The sequence below is a fragment of the Gekko japonicus genome, unplaced genomic scaffold (genome assembly GCF_001447785.1).
Source record: "Gekko japonicus isolate JY-2015 unplaced genomic scaffold, Gekko_japonicus_V1.1 scaffold1481, whole genome shotgun sequence".
NCBI classification, from domain to species: Eukaryota; Metazoa; Chordata; class Lepidosauria; order Squamata; family Gekkonidae; genus Gekko; species Gekko japonicus.
In genome coordinates, this window is record NW_015170326.1 from 181301 (window position 1) to 189682 (window position 8382).

General features: G+C 51.1%; 1 protein-coding gene across 1 annotated transcript in view; it reads right to left on the reverse strand.

The window, feature by feature from the left end:
• The window catches only part of ZC3H3 (zinc finger CCCH-type containing 3), a gene marked incomplete at its 5' end in the record, with an annotated part of 348088 nt that overhangs the window by 78697 nt on the left and 261009 nt on the right, over positions 1–8382 (reverse strand). The window lies entirely within an intron of this gene.

Consider the following 8382-nt stretch of genomic DNA (forward strand, 5'->3'; position numbering starts at 1 on the left):
TACCCAAAGGAGTCCCAGAGCGGCTTACAAACTCCTTTCCCTTCCCCTCCCCACAACAGACACCCTGTGAGGTAGGTGGGGCTGAAGGAGCTCTGACAGAAACTGCTCTTTTTCAAGGACAGCTCTGAAAGCACTAGGGCTTGCCCAAGGTCATCCAGTAGCTGCAGGTGGAGGAGTGGGGGAATCAAACCCGGTTCTCCCAAATTAGAGTCCACGCACTTAACCACTACACCAAACTGGCATAAATTTGCGGATGATACGAAGTTGTTCAGGGTGGTGAAAACCAGTGAGGATTGTGAGGCACTCCAAAGGGATCTGTCAAGGATTGGCAAGTGGGTGTCAGTGTGGCAAATGGGGTTCAATGTGGCCAAGCACAAGGTGATGCACATTGGAGCCAAAACTCCTAAATATAAATACACATTGATGGGGTCTGAACTGGCAGAGACTGATCAAGAGAGAGATCTTGGAGTTTATAATAAACATCAGACTGTCAAAGTTACTCTATTTTGCTTATTTCCTTCCTCTATGCTTCTTATCAAAATCCAGTCTAACTTTTAAGGGCTTAGGAGCCAAAACCCCTAATTCTGCTTCCAAATCAGAGGATTCTACCAAGCTGCTCAAGGTATTATCAGAACTTTCCCCCTTTTTATCTTCTTCTGCTGCTGCATCTTTGTTGTCCTCCGCTTTCTCAGATCCATCTCATGCTTTCTGTTGTTGCTTCAGGAATACTATCGCTTTAAGAACAGAGTCAATCTTTTCTTTTTCCCCATTGTAGTTGAAGATAGGACCTTCTGGTAATATCCATCTGTATGGAGTTGTATGATTTTGCAAAAATAACACTAAGTCTCTGTATTGTCTCCTTCTTTTCCTGATCTCAAATGGAACGTCTTTTAAAACTTTGATTTGTTTTCCTTTGATTTTCAAGACAATTCCGTTTGTTGCCTTCAAAATTAAGTCTCTTGTTGACCTTTTTGAGAATTTCATGTATATTTCCCTGGGTAGCTTGGTTTTTTAAATAAATTCTGGATATGTACGATATACCGTATCCATATTGCTTTGTATCACTTCCACTGTTAAGCCTACCACAGGAGTCAGCTCTTCACTTAAAATCCCTTTCAGGTTCTCTCCTTTCTGCTCCGGAATGTTTTGAAATCTCAGGACATATGCTGATTTTTCCATTTGAAGAAGTAGCAATAGTTGACTCTCAGAGATTTTTTTCTTTTCCCACTACCTCCAGACTTTGTCCAAACTCTTTGGACTTAACGTCAACTTTTTCCAGCTTCTTAGTTAACTTCTCTGTTTTTGCTGAAGTTTCTTTGAGCTCTTTTTGCAACGTATCAAACTTGTCCTTGAGGTTGGTCATCTGGTCTAGTAGAGGGCGCAAAGCTGCAGCAATCATTTTAGGAAAGTCGATGGTTACTTCTGGTTTAGTGACCGGAGACGATGTGCTGGCAGTTCCTGTTGTAAATTTTGATTTCACTGCCATTCTTTCTGCTCGCTGCATCATTGTTTACAGTTAGCGAACAGTTTTAAGAAGTCTCTGAAGGTCTGGTAGTAAATGCTTTCTTGCTAATCCGCACCACACTCAGTCAACATCCGCTCCCTTCAAGCTGCCCTCTCGGTCCCCACTTTTAACTCAGTCTTTTCGGGATTGGGATTCCCCTTCCGCTTGTTTGGGGCTTTGGGGCAGCTTTACTATCGATGTTTAGGTGGTTGTTCGCTAAATCGTGAGTTTACACCCATTTTTACTTGCATTTGTTTAAAGTGTAGAGAAGATCGTTTCTTTTGGATCACTTGTGCGCTCGGGCCGATATGCGCCTCTAGGTGCCATTGTTGGCTCCGTGCCGGGAGGTCCTATCGGGGCAAAAAGGAGCCTCGATCCCTTAGCACCTCACGTGCCCCAGGCTGCGACCCCCCTACAAGGGGTTGTGGGGGTCCAAGATCAACTCGGACCCCTCCCCATCGGCACGTTTGCGGGCTGCTCACATCAGAGCTGCAATGGAGCGCACCCGGCTGCAAGTCGCCAAAAACCGGAAGTCCAGAGTAAGCATTTCCAACCGCTGTATCTGTAGACCAGTTTGTAATTCCAGGAGATCTCCAGGTATCCTCTGGAGGCTGGCAGCCCTTTCTTTTCTTACTTTCTTTTCATAGCTGGGTTGGTATGGTGCAGTGCTTGCAGTGTCAAATCTGGGATAAGAACATCAGGAAAGCCCTGCTGGATCAGGGCAGTGAGGGTTCATCTAGTCCTCCATCCCGTCTCACACAGCCGCCAACCAGTTCCTCTGGAGGGCCAACAACAGGGCAGAGACGCCAAGGCCTTCCCCTGATAAGGACATCAGAAGAGCCCTGCTGGGTCAGACCAGTGAGGGTCCATCTAGCCCAGCATCCCGTCTCCCACAATGGCCAGCCAGTTCCTCTGGAGGGCCAGCAACAGGGCAGAGAGGCTGAGACCTTCCCCTGATAAGAACATAAGAAGAGCCCTGCTGGATCAGGCCAGTGAGGGTCCATCTAGTCCTCCATCCCGTCTCACACAGCGGCCAACCAGTTCCTCTGGAGTGCCAACAACAGGGCAGAGACTCCAAGGCCTTCCCCTGATGTTGCCTCCTGGCTCTGGGATTCAGAGGCTGACTGCCTCTGAACGTCGAGTTTCCCCTCAGTCACCATGGGTAAGAACATAAGAGAGAAGCCAATGCTGGATCAGGCCAGTGGCCCATCCAGTTCAACACTTTGTGTCCCTCCTGCAGCAGTGAATTCCACGTGTTAATCACTCCATGGGTGAAGAAGGACTTCTGGATTCGAATCTAGCTGCTAGGGTTGCCATCCCAGGGTTGGAAAACTGCTGGAGATTTTGAGGGCGGAGCCTGGGGAGGATGGAGTTCGGGGAAGGGAGGGACCTCGTACATAAGCCCTACAGCCCACCTTCCTAAGTAGCCATTTTCCTCAGCGGAACTGACCTCTGCGGTCTGGAAATTGGTTGGAAGACCGGGACATCTCCAGGCCCCACCGAGAGACTGGCAACCCTAGTCGCACTGCAGACCAACACAGCGAACCCTCTGCAACTCTCTTCCCAAAGCAAGAGTGGCTACACCAGACCAGTGTTCCCTCTAAGCTGAGTCAGTGTGAGCTAGCTCACAGTTCTTTAGCCTCCAGCTCACACATTTTTGTCTTCGCTCGGGAAGGACGGCTCTAGAGCAAACTGATTTATGCAGCAGCCAAATCGCTGGCTCACAACTTTAATGTCAGTAGCTCACAAAGTGGGATTTTTGCTCACAAGACTCCACAGCTTACAGGGAGCATTGCGCCAGACACTTCCTCTGCATCAAGGCAAGCCGCAAAACCAGGGGTCATTTCCTGCGGGAGCGCACAGGAGCGGAGCTCCGGCAGTAAGGAGCCCAGGGGGCGGGCACATGCAACAAGCCCCGCCCCCTGCTCCCAGCAGCCCTCAGTCGGGCCAGGAGAAGCAAGAAGCAGCCAGGTAAGTTGCAGAGCCCCCCCCCCGCCCACCTTCAGGTACCAGCTCTCTCTCCTCTGTGAGGGCAGATCTGTGCGTTACACCCCCCCCAAGAGGTAGCAATCCAAAACAGTCCAGTGGCACCTTTAAGACCAAGCTTTATTCAGGTACAAGCTCTCCCTCCTCTGCGAGAACAGATCTGCATGTCCCCCCCCCCATAGCTAGCAATCCAAGTCCAGTGAAGCCTGAGTGGTGGGTGTTGCCTTCCGACACACTTCCGGTGATGTCAGGGGGTGTGGCATATGCAAATAAGTTATGCTAATGAGTTATGCTAATGAGTTATGCTAATGAGTTCCTGTACCTCTTTTTGTATGAAATGACCCCTGCCTAAAACACAGGCCAGGCAGAAGGAGGGGCTCCGACTCCGGCCCGGGGAGTTTGCAAGGAGCTCACCCCCTTCCTGCAAAATCCGGGAACTGTCCTTCACCTGCCCGAATGGCCTTTTATTCCTCCTTTGACTTTATCCTCTGCCCCATTTTTAGTACTCCGTTAAATTTTTTTAAAAGGGTATCACTTCCCAGCGAATAATCGCATTAGGATCCATTGGCCAGCTTCTCAAGTCTAGCCTTCTATAAAAAACACAAACTTGGTGGGTAATTAATTCCCAGGCTGCCTCCCCCTCCGGAGCTCCTGATGACTTTTCCACACCATTCATCCCTTGGCCGGGGCCAAGTCCATGACAGCATCTTCTGGAGACCTTTTCCCGGGAATAAGGGCCTCCTCTGTTGGGCAAGCATGTCACTCAGTTTGAAGCCGGGTTGGTTGGGGTGGAGGGGGCGCAAACAGGGTCGTGAGGGTTCCGAGCCGGAGACGCCTTACTTTTGTTCCGCAATCCACCCGCCACGCCCCAGTCTTCACTCCGGTGGCTTTGGGGCAATAGCTATGCGCTTATGTTCCACCCGGGCCTCCTGTGTTCACACCCAACAAAACAGGAGGATTTGGTTACTGGAAGCCCCACACATGTCAGCTAAGGTGAAGAAAAGCAGCGCTGGCCTTAGAATGGTAAGGGAGCCACCTCATTCCTCGGCCATTCGATCCTCTCCACCTGTCGGTGTGGCTAATTTTATCACCCCCAGCAGGATCCAGGCCGGCCAGCAGGTTGTAACATTGGGGTGGGGGACTCTCCATGCTCCCAGAAGAGCAGCACCAAGATTCCAGAAGAGCACATGAGAAAGAATCCCCTGGGCCATGCAGAGTGGGACAAGGGGGAAAATACGGGCTGCGAAAGTCACCCCTGCCCCGTCTGGGCTAGCCTGCTCTCATCAGATCTCGGAAGCTGAGCAGGGTTGGCCCTCGTTGGTACTTGGATGGGAGACTGCCAAGGAATACCGGGGTTGCAACACAGAGGGCAGGCAATGGGAAATCACCTCTGAACGTCTTTTGCCTGACCTCATGGCCAAGGCTAACCCGATCGCATCAGATATCGGAAGCTGAGCAGGGTCGGCCCTGGTTAGTACTTGGATGGGAGAGCACCAAGGAAGTCCAAGGTTGCTATGCAGAGGCAGGCAACGGCAAACCACCTCTGAACTTCTTTTACCTTGACCGCATGGCCTAGGCTAACCCGATTGCATCTGATCTTGGAAGCTGAGCAGGGTCGGTCCTGGTTAGTACCTGAATGGGAGACCACCAAGGAAGTCCAGGGGTGCTATGCAGAGGCAGGCAATGGCCAACCACCTCTGAACTTCTTTTGCCTTGACCGCATACCGTCAGTGGTTATTAGCCACAAGGTCTAGACAGGAACACTTGGACTGGGGCAAGTGATGCTCTGTATTCTTGGTGCTTGAGGGGGGGGAGCAACAGTGGGAGGGATCCTAGTGTCCTGGCCCTACTGCTGGGTTGCTACGCAGAGGCAGGCAAGGGCAAACCACCTCTGAACATCTCTTGCCTTGACCTGATTGCGAGGCTGGCCTGATCACATCAAATCTTGGAAGCTAAGCAGGGTCGGCCCTGGTTAGTACTTGGATGGGAGAGCACCAAGGAAGTCCAAGGTTGCTACGCAGAGGCAGGCAAGGGCAAACCACCTCTGAACAACTCTTGCCTTGACCTCATGGCCTAGGCTAGCCTGAACTCCTCAGATCTGGGATGCTAAGCAGGCTTGACCAGGTTCAATCCCCAGCATCTCCGGTAAGGATCAGGTTGTGGGTGATGTGAAGGACCACAGCCTGAGACCCTGCAGAGCTTCTGCCAGTCTGAGCGGACAATGCTGACTTTGATGGACCGAGGGTCCGATGCAGTGGAAAGCAGTTTCACGCACGTCTGCGAGGAGGCCAGCAATTCCGTCCACCCGCAAGCTTAGGAAGTGTTTGAGTTACTTCTTCACCCAAAGGGTGATTAACACATGGAATTCACTGACACAGGAGGTGGCGGCGGCCACAAGCATGGATGGCTTCAAGAGGGAATCAGATAAACATCTAGAGAAGAAGTCCATCGGTGGCTCTTAGCCACAAGGCATAGATAGGAACTCTCGGTCTGGGGCAAGTGATGCTCTGTATTCTTGGTGCTTGGGGGGGGGGCACAACAGTGGGAGGGCTTCTGGTGTCCTGGCCCCACTGCTGGACCTCCTGATGGCCCCTGGTGCGTTTGGCTACTGTGGGACACAGAGTGTTGGACTGGATGGGAGACTGGCCTGATCCAGCATTGGCCTCTCTTGTGTTCTTAGGCTCACAATATGGGCTCTCAGCTGTTCCATCACAGCCTATACAATCATGGCTCTTTACACTGTTCTTGTCTAAAGAGCTGAGAAGTACCCGTCACCCTCCTTGTTAGCAACTGGCTGGCACAGAGAAGTACGAGGGCATCACAGGCGGGACGGGGTCTTCCCGTGTCTCTCTGTGGCCCGGCGTCCTGCATACAGGACGAGAACGTCTGACCCGAAAAATCCACCTCACCCTCTCCTGGCACCAGCACCTTGTTTTTTGGCACCGGCTCCTCTCCTTTCAGAGGGCCTTCCTGGAGAGGTCAGGAAGGCCCCCTCATGGCTGGTATTTCCATGCTGCAGTTATCTGAGCAAATCTTAATGCTGGCTTGAGTCATTTCTGCAATGTGGGTCTGTGTTTCAGTTAATGCTGAAACTGGCCTTGGGTCCTTTTTTAAAGACAAAGGTGGCTTTAACGTGACTCAGGTCACGTTGGGTGACAGGACTCTGGAGAGGGTTGGAATCCAAGTCTTACGAGGAAAGGCTGAAAGGGTTGGGTCTGTTTAGCCTGGGAAAGAGAAGGCTTAGACGGGACAGGATTGCCATCTTCAAGTATTTGAAGGGCTGTCATGTAGAAGATGGAGCAGATCTATCCTCTCTTGCTCCGGATTGCAGGACTAGATCTAACGGGTGGAAATTACAAGGGAGTCGTTTCCGGCTAAATATCAGGAGAAACTTCCTAACTGTAAGAGCAGTTGAGCAGTGGAACAGACTGCCTCGGGAGGTGGTGGAGGCTCCTTCGCTGGACGTTTTCAAGCGGAGGCTGGATGACCATCTTTCGCATATGTTGTAGGTATGTAGGGCTCTCTTTCGGCTGTGCTCCTGCAGAATGCAGGGGGGTTGGACTAGATTGACCTGCAAGGTCCCTTCCAACTCTAACATTCTATGATTCTATGACTCGGACAAATAGATATGAACTACAGCAAAGGACATTTTGTCTAAATTTCAGGAAGAACTTCCTGATGGAGAGCTGTGTTTGACACTGGGGGTGTCTCCCTCACAAGGGGGTGAATTCTTCGTAACTGGAGGTTTTAAGTACAGATTGGATGTCTACCTGTTGGGAATATTACAGTTGTAGTCAGAGAGCCAGTTTAGTGTGGCCGTTAGGAGCGTGGACTGTAATTTATTTATTTATTTAATTCGATTTACACCCCACCCTCCCTACCAAGGGAGAACTGGGTTTGATTCACCAATCCTTCACATGCAGCTGCTGGTGTGACCTTGGGTCAGTCATAGGTTCTCTCAGAGCTGTTCTCTCAAGGGCAGTTCTGGAAAGAGCTCTCTCAGCCCCACCTACAGGGTGTCCTGTTGTGGGGAGGGAAAGGGAAAGGAGATTGTAAGCCTCTCTGAGACTCGTTTGGGTAGTGAAGGGTGGGGTATAAATCCAATCTCCTCCTCCTCCTCTTCTTCTGTTAGCAGGGACTGGACTAGATGACTCTGGGGGACCCTTCCAAACCTGAGATTAATTATGTAAATAAGCAACCCCATCCCAAGGGCCAGGAGGCTACAGAGCAGCAGTCTTCCCCCCAGGTCTTCCCTAGTCAGGTAGCTGCTGCTGACCCCCAACTCCCCCCCCCCCGTAAACAATGCTCCCTCTAAGCTGTGGAGTCTTGTGAGCAAAAATTCTACTTTGTGAGCTACTGGACATTAAAGTTGTGAGCGAGCGATTTGCTCTGGAACCGTCCTTCCTGAACTGAGACAAAAATGTGTGAGCCGGAGGCTAAAAAAACTGTGACACTAACTCAGCTTAGAGGGAACACTGCAGGTAAGTCAACTTCCTTTAGTGAGGGCTGTGTGTGTGAGCGGAGAGATGCCAAATCGCTGGGAGTGACAAGACTGTAGGTGAGGGAGGACTCATCTACATGTCCTTCCCTTCCCCTAACGCTGATGAATGACGGTTGCCACTGGCATGCCGAGGGATTCCCGCAGTGGAACTTCTAATTGGTGCTTTATTTTCTGCCTGGGAGGACCCAGGCCAAATCCCCACTTGGCCACCGACTGACCTCGGGACAGCTGCGTGCTTGCGCGCGCGCGCTCTCTCAGCTAGCCAACCTCACAAGGTTGTTGTGAAGATACAAAGCAGGAGGGGAGGATCCTACACACTGCCCTGAGCCCCATGGAGAAAAGGCATGATAACAATATAATAGATTAGCTGAGAATAAATGTTGCCAGTTCC